Source organism: Ammospiza caudacuta, chromosome Z (genome assembly GCF_027887145.1).
Source record: "Ammospiza caudacuta isolate bAmmCau1 chromosome Z, bAmmCau1.pri, whole genome shotgun sequence".
Classification (NCBI taxonomy): domain Eukaryota; kingdom Metazoa; phylum Chordata; class Aves; order Passeriformes; family Passerellidae; genus Ammospiza; species Ammospiza caudacuta.
Window position 1 is genome coordinate 14,293,243 of NC_080632.1, and position 7,631 is coordinate 14,300,873.

The following is a 7,631-nucleotide window of genomic DNA, read 5'->3' on the forward strand; positions in this document are numbered from 1 at the left end:
GAAGGAAGGAAGGAAGGAAGGAAGGAAGGAAGGAAGGAAGGAAGGAAGGAAGTGTCGGAAGGAAGGAAGGAAGTGTCGGATGGAAGTGTCGGAAGGAAGGAAGGAAGTGTCGGAAGGAAGTGTCGGAAGGAAGGAAGTGTCGGAAGGAAGTGTCGGAAGGAAGGAAGGAAGGAAGGAAGGAAGGAAGGAAGGAAGTGTCGGAAGGAAGTGTCGGAAGGAAGGATGTGTCGGAAGGAAGGAAGGACGTGTCGGAAGGAGTGTCGGAAGGAAGGAAGTGTCGGGAAGGAAGGAAGGAAGTGTCGGAAGGAAGGAAGGAAGTGTCGGAAGGAAGGAAGTGTCGGAAGGAAGTGTCGGAAGGAAGTGTCGGAAGGAAGGAAGGAAGGAAGGAAGGAAGTGTCGGAAGGAAGGAAGGAAGTGTCGGAAGGAAGGAAGTGTCGGAAGGAAGGAAGTGTCGGAAGGAAGGAAGTGTCGGAAGGAAGGACGTGTCGGAAGGAAGGAAGGAAGGAAGGAAGGAAGGAAGGAAGTGTCGGAAGGAAGGAAGGAAGTGTCGGAAGGAAGGAAGGAAGTGTCGGAAGGAAGTGTCGGAAGGAAGGAAGGAAGTGTCGGAAGGAAGTGTCGGAAGGAAGTGTCGGAAGGAAGGAAGGAAGGAAGCAAGGAAGGAAGTGTCGGAAGGAAGGAAGTGTCGGAAGGAAGTGTCGGAAGGAAGGAAGGAAGGAAGGAAGGAAGGAAGGAAGGAAGGAAGTGTCGGAAGGAAGGAAGGAAGTGTCGGAAGGAAGGAAGTGTCGGAAGGAAGTGTTGGAATGAAGTGTCAGAAGGAAGTGTCGGAAGGAAGTGTCGGAAGTGTCGGAAGTGTCGGAAGGAAGGAAGGAAGGAAGGAAGTGTCGGAAGGAAGTGTCGGAAGGAAGTGTCGGAAGGAAGGAAGTGTCGGAAGGAAGTGTCGGAAGGAAGTGTCGGAAGGAAGGAAGGAAGGAAGTGTCGGAAGGAAGGAAGTGTCGGAAGGAAGTGTCGGAAGGAAGTGTCGGAAGGAAGGAAGGAAGTGTCGAAAGGAAGGAAGTGTCGGAAGTGTCGGAAGGAAGTGTCGGAAGGAAGTGTTGGAAGGAAGTGTCGGAAGGAAGTGTCGGAAGGAAGTGTCGGAAGGAAGGAAGGAAGGAAGGAAGTGTCGGAAGGAAGTGTCGGAAGGAAGGAAGGAAGGAAGGAAGGAAGGAAGGAAGGAAGGAAGGAAGTGTCGGAAGGAAGTGTCGGAAGGAAGGAAGGAAGGAAGGAAGCAAGGAAGGAAGTGTCGGAAGGAAGGAAGTGTCGGAAGGAAGTGTCGGGAGGAAGGAAGGAAGGAAGGAAGGAAGGAAGGAAGGAAGGAAGGAAGGAAGTGTCGGAAGGAAGGAAGGAAGTGTCGGAAGGAAGGAAGTGTCGGAAGGAAGTGTTGGAATGAAGTGTCAGAAGGAAGTGTCGGAAGGAAGTGTCGGAAGTGTCGGAAGTGTCGGAAGGAAGGAAGGAAGGAAGGAAGGAAGTGTCGGAAGGAAGTGTCGGAAGGAAGTGTCGGAAGGAAGGAAGTGTCGGAAGGAAGTGTCGGAAGGAAGTGTCGGAAGGAAGTGTCGGAAGGAAGGAAGTGTCGGAAGGAAGGAAGTGTCGGAAGGAAGGAAGTGTCGGAAGGAAGGAAGGAAAGAAAGAAAGAAAGAAAGAAAGAAAGATAGAAAGAAAGAAAGAAAGAAAGAAAGAAAGAAAGAAAGAAAGAAAGAAAGAAAGAAAGAAAGTGTCGGAAGTGTCGGAAGGAAGGAAGGAAGTGTCGGAAGGAAGGAAGTGTCGGAAGGAAGTGTCGGAAGGAAGGAAGTGTTGGAAGGAAGGAAGGAAGTGTCGGAAGGAAGTGTCGGAAGGAAGGAAGGAAGGAAGTGTCGGAAGGAAGTGTCGGAAGGAAGTGTCGGAAGGAAGGAAGGAAGTGTCGGAAGGAAGGAAGTGTCGGAAGGAAGTGTCGGAAGGAAGGAAGGAAGTGTCGGAAGGAAGGAAGGGTCGGATGGAAGGAAGTGTCGGAAGGAAGTGTCGGAAGGAAGTGTCGGAAGGAAGGAAGGAAGTGTCGGAAGGAAGGAAGGAAGTGTCGGAAGGAAGGAAGTGTCGGAAGGAAGGAAGTGTCGGAAGGAAGGAAGGAAGTGTCGGAAGGAAGTGTCGGAAGTGTCGGAAGGAAGTGTCGGAAGGAAGTGTCGGAAGGAAGTGTCGGAAGCAAGTGTCGGAAGGAAGGAAGGAAGGAAGGAAGGAAGGAAGGAAGTGTCAGAAGGAAGTGTCGGAAGGAAGTGTCGGAAGGAAGGAAGTGTCGGAAGGAAGGAAGTGTCGGAAGTGTCGGAAGTGTCGGAAGGAAGGAAGGAAGGAAGGAAGTGTCGGAAGGAAGTGTCGGAAGGAAGTGTCGGAAGGAAGGAAGTGTCGGAAGGAAGTGTCGGAAGGAAGTGTCGGAAGGAAGGAAGTGTCGGAAGGAAGTGTCGGAAGGAAGGAAGGAAGTGTCGGAAGGAAGGAAGTGTCGGAAGGAAGGAAGTGTCGGAAGGAAGTGTCGGAAGGAAGTGTCGGAAGGAAGGAAGGAAGTGTCGGAAGGAAGTGTCGGAAGGAAGTGTCGGAAGGAAGGAAGGAAGTGTCGGAAGGAAGGAAGTGTCGGAAGGAAGGAAGTGTCGGAAGGAAGTGTCGGAAGGAAGTGTCGGAAGGAAGGAAGGAAGGAAGTGTCGGAAGGAAGGAAGGAAGTGTCGGAAGGAAGGAAGTGTCGGAAGGAAGGAAGTGTCGGAAGGAAGGAAGTGTCGGAAGGAAGGACGTGTCGGAAGGAAGGAAGGAAGTGTCGGAAGGAAGGAAGGAAGTGTCGGAAGGAAGGAAGGAAGTGTCGGAAGGAAGTGTCGGAAGGAAGGAAGGAAGTGTCGGAAGGAAGTGTCGGAAGGAAGGAAGTGTCGGAAGGAAGTGTCGGAAGGAAGGAAGGAAGGAAGGAAGGAAGGAAGGAAGGAAGGAAGGAAGGAAGTGTCGGAAGGAAGTGTCGGAAGGAAGGAAGTGTCGGAAGGAAGGAAGGACGTGTCGGAAGGAGGTGTCGGAAGGAAGGAAGTGTCGGAAGGAAGGAAGGAAGTGTCGGAAGGAAGGAAGTGTCGGAAGGAAGTGTTGGAAGGAAGTGTCGGAAGGAAGTGTTGGAAGGAAGTGTCGGAAGTGTCGGAAGTGTCGGAAGGAAGGAAGGAAGGAAGGAAGTGTCGGAAGGAAGGAAGGAAGGAAGGAAGGAAGGAAGGAAGGAAGGAAGTGTCGGAAGGAAGGAAGGAAGGAAGGAAGGAAGGAAGGAAGGAAGGAAGGAAGGAAGGAAGGAAGGAAGTGTCGGAAGGAAGGAAGTGTCGGAAGGAAGTGTTGGAAGGAAGGAAGGAAGTGTCGGAAGGAAGTGTTGGAAGGAAGTGTCGGAAGGAAGTGTCGGAAGGAAGTGTCGGAAGTGTCGGAAGTGTCGGAAGTGTCGGAAGGAAGGAAGGAAGTGTCGGAAGGAAGTGTCGGAAGGAAGTGTCGGAAGGAAGGAAGGAAGTGTCGGAAGGAAGGAAGTGTCAGATGGAAGGAAGTGTCGGAAGTGTCGGAAGGAAGTGTCGGAAGGAAGTGTCGGAAGGAAGGAAGGAAGGAAGTGTCGGAAGGAAGGAAGTGTCGGAAGGAAGTGTCGGAAGGAAGTGTCGGAAGGAAGGAAGGAAGTGTCGAAAGGAAGGAAGTGTCGGAAGTGTCGGAAGGAAGTGTCGGAAGGAAGTGTCGGAAGGAAGTGTCGGAAGGAAGTGTCGGAAGGAAGGAAGGAAGGAAGTGTCGGAAGGAAGTGTCGGAAGGAAGTGTCGGAAGGAAGTGTCGGAAGGAAGGAAGGAAGGAAGGAAGGAAGGAAGGAAGGAAGGAAGGAAGGAAGGAAGTGTCGGAAGGAAGTGTCGGAAGGAAGGAAGGAAGGAAGGAAGGAAGGAAGGAAGGAAGGAAGTGTCGAAGGAAGTGTCAAGTGTCGGAAGGAAGGAAGGAAGTGTCGGAAGGAAGGAAGTGTCGGAAGGAAGTGTCGGAAGGAAGTGTCGCAAGGAAGGAAGGAAGGAAGTGTCGGAAGGAAGGAAGGAAGTGTCGGAAGGAAGGAAGTGTCGGAAGGAAGGACGTGTCGGAAGGAAGGAAGGAAGGAAGGAAGGAAGGAAGGAAGGAAGGAAGTGTCGGAAGGAAGGGAAGGAAGTGTCGGATGGAAGTGTCGGAAGGAAGGAAGGAAGTGTCGGAAGGAAGTGTCGGAAGGAAGGAAGTGTCGGAAGGAAGTGTCGGAAGGAAGGAAGGAAGGAAGGAAGGAAGGAAGGAAGGAAGGAAGGAAGGAAGGAAGGAAGGAAGTGTCGGAAGGAAGTGTCGGAAGGAAGGATGTGTCGGAAGGAAGGAAGGACGTGTCGGAAGGAGGTGTCGGAAGGAAGGAAGTGTCGGAAGGAAGGAAGGAAGTGTCGGAAGGAAGGAAGGAAGTGTCGGAAGGAAGGAAGTGTCGGAAGGAAGTGTCGGAAGGAAGTGTCGGAAGGAAGGAAGGAAGGAAGGAAGGAAGTGTCGGAAGGAAGGAAGGAAGTGTCGGAAGGAAGGAAGTGTCGGAAGGAAGGAAGTGTCGGAAGGAAGGAAGTGTCGGAAGGAAGGACGTGTCGGAAGGAAGGAAGGAAGGAAGGAAGGAAGGAAGGAAGGAAGGAAGTGTCGGAAGGAAGGAAGGAAGTGTCGGAAGGAAGGAAGGAAGTGTCGGAAGGAAGTGTCGGAAGGAAGGAAGGAAGTGTCGGAAGGAAGTGTCGGAAGGAAGTGTCGGAAGGAAGGAAGGAAGGAAGCAAGGAAGGAAGTGTCGGAAGGAAGGAAGTGTCGGAAGGAAGTGTCGGAAGGAAGGAAGGAAGGAAGGAAGGAAGGAAGGAAGGAAGTGTCGGAAGGAAGGAAGGAAGTGTCGGAAGGAAGGAAGTGTCGGAAGGAAGTGTTGGAATGAAGTGTCAGAAGGAAGTGTCGGAAGGAAGTGTCGGAAGTGTCGGAAGTGTCGGAAGGAAGGAAGGAAGGAAGGAAGTGTCGGAAGGAAGTGTCGGAAGGAAGTGTCGGAAGGAAGGAAGTGTCGGAAGGAAGTGTCGGAAGGAAGTGTCGGAAGGAAGGAAGGAAGGAAGTGTCGGAAGGAAGAAGTGTCGGAAGGAAGTGTCGGAAGGAAGTGTCGGAAGGAAGGAAGGAAGTGTCGAAAGGAAGGAAGTGTCGGAAGTGTCGGAAGGAAGTGTCGGAAGGAAGTGTTGGAAGGAAGTGTCGGAAGGAAGTGTCGGAAGGAAGTGTCGGAAGGAAGGAAGGAAGGAAGGAAGTGTCGGAAGGAAGTGTCGGAAGGAAGTGTCGGAAGGAAGTGTCGGAAGGAAGGAAGGAAGGAAGGAAGGAAGGAAGGAAGGAAGGAAGTGTCGGAAGGAAGTGTCGGAAGGAAGGAAGGAAGGAAGGAAGCAAGGAAGGAAGTGTCGGAAGGAAGGAAGTGTCGGAAGGAAGTGTCGGGAGGAAGGAAGGAAGGAAGGAAGGAAGGAAGGAAGGAAGGAAGGAAGGAAGTGTCGGAAGGAAGGAAGGAAGTGTCGGAAGGAAGGAAGTGTCGGAAGGAAGTGTTGGAATGAAGTGTCAGAAGGAAGTGTCGGAAGGAAGTGTCGGAAGTGTCGGAAGTGTCGGAAGGAAGGAAGGAAGGAAGGAAGGAAGTGTCGGAAGGAAGTGTCGGAAGGAAGTGTCGGAAGGAAGGAAGTGTCGGAAGGAAGTGTCGGAAGGAAGTGTCGGAAGGAAGTGTCGGAAGGAAGGAAGTGTCGGAAGGAAGGAAGTGTCGGAAGGAAGGAAGTGTCGGAAGGAAGAAGGAAAGAAAGAAAGAAAGAAAGAAAGAAAGATAGAAAGAAAGAAAGAAAGAAAGAAAGAAAGAAAGAAAGAAAGAAAGAAAGAAAGTGTCGGAAGTGTCGGAAGGAAGGAAGGAAGTGTCGGAAGGAAGGAAGTGTCGGAAGGAAGTGTCGGAAGGAAGGAAGTGTTGGAAGGAAGGAAGGAAGTGTCGGAAGGAAGTGTCGGAAGGAAGGAAGGAAGGAAGTGTCGGAAGGAAGTGTCGGAAGGAAGTGTCGGAAGGAAGGAAGGAAGTGTCGGAAGGAAGGAAGTGTCGGAAGGAAGTGTCGGAAGGAAGGAAGGAAGTGTCGGAAGGAAGGAAGGGTCGGATGGAAGGAAGTGTCGGAAGGAAGTGTCGGAAGGAAGTGTCGGAAGGAAGGAAGGAAGTGTCGGAAGGAAGGAAGGAAGTGTCGGAAGGAAGGAAGTGTCGGAAGGAAGGAAGTGTCGGAAGGAAGGAAGGAAGTGTCGGAAGGAAGTGTCGGAAGTGTCGGAAGGAAGTGTCGGAAGGAAGTGTCGGAAGGAAGTGTCGGAAGCAAGTGTCGGAAGGAAGGAAGGAAGGAAGGAAGGAAGGAAGGAAGGAAGTGTCAGAAGGAAGTGTCGGAAGGAAGTGTCGGAAGGAAGGAAGTGTCGGAAGGAAGGAAGTGTCGGAAGTGTCGGAAGTGTCGGAAGGAAGGAAGGAAGGAAGGAAGTGTCGAAGGAAGTGTCGGAAGGAAGTGTCGGAAGGAAGGAAGTGTCGGAAGGAAGTGTCGGAAGGAAGTGTCGGAAGGAAGGAAGTGTCGGAAGGAAGTGTCGGAAGGAAGTGTCGGAAGGAAGGAAGGAAGGAAGTGTCGGGAAGGAAGGAAGGACAAGTGTCGAAAGGAAGGAAGTGTCGGAAGTGTCGGAAGGAAGTGTCGGAAGGAAGTGTCGGAAGGAAGTGTCGGAAGGGAAGTGTCGGAAGGAAGTGTCGGAAGGAAGGAAGGAAGGAAGGAAGTGTCGGAAGGAAGTGTCGGAAGGAAGGAAGGAAGGAAGGAAGGAAGGAAGGAAGGAAGGAAGGAAGGAAGGAAGGAAGGAAGGAAGGAAGGAAGTGTCGGAAGGAAGTGTTCGGAAGGAAGGAAGGAAGGAAGGAAGGAAGCAAGGAAGGAAGTGTCGGAAGGAAGGAAGTGTCGGAAGGAAGTGTCGGGAGGAAGGAAGGAAGGAAGGAAGGAAGGAAGGAAGGAAGGAAGGAAGGAAGTGTTGGAAGGAAGGAAGGAAGTGTCGGAAGGAAGGAAGTGTCGGAAGGAAGTGTTGGAATGAAGTGTCAGAAGGAAGTGTCGGAAGGAAGTGTCGGAAGTGTCGGAAGTGTCGGAAGGAAGGAAGGAAGGAAGGAAGTGTCGGAAGGAAGTGTCGGAAGGAAGTGTCGGAAGGAAGGAAGTGTCGGAAGGAAGTGTCGGAAGGAAGTGTCGGAAGGAAGGAAGTGTCGGAAGGAAGGAAGTGTCGGAAGGAAGGAAGTGTCGGAAGGAAGGAAGGAAAGAAAGAAAGAAAGAAAGAAAGATAGAAAGAAAGAAAGAAAGAAAGAAAGAAAGAAAGAAAGAAAGAAAGTGTCGGAAGTGTCGGAAGGAAGGAAGGAAGTGTCGGAAGGAAGGAAGTGTCGGAAGGAAGTGTCGGAAGGAAGTGTCGGAAGGAAGGAAGTGTTGGAAGGAAGGAAGGAAGTGTCGGAAGGAAGTGTCGGAAGGAAGGAAGGAAGGAAGTGTCGGAAGGAAGTGTCGGAAGGAAGTGTCGGAAGGAAGGAAGGAAGTGTCGGAAGGAAGGAAGTGTCGGAAGGAAGTGTCGGAAGGAAGGAAGGAAGTGTCGGAAGGAAG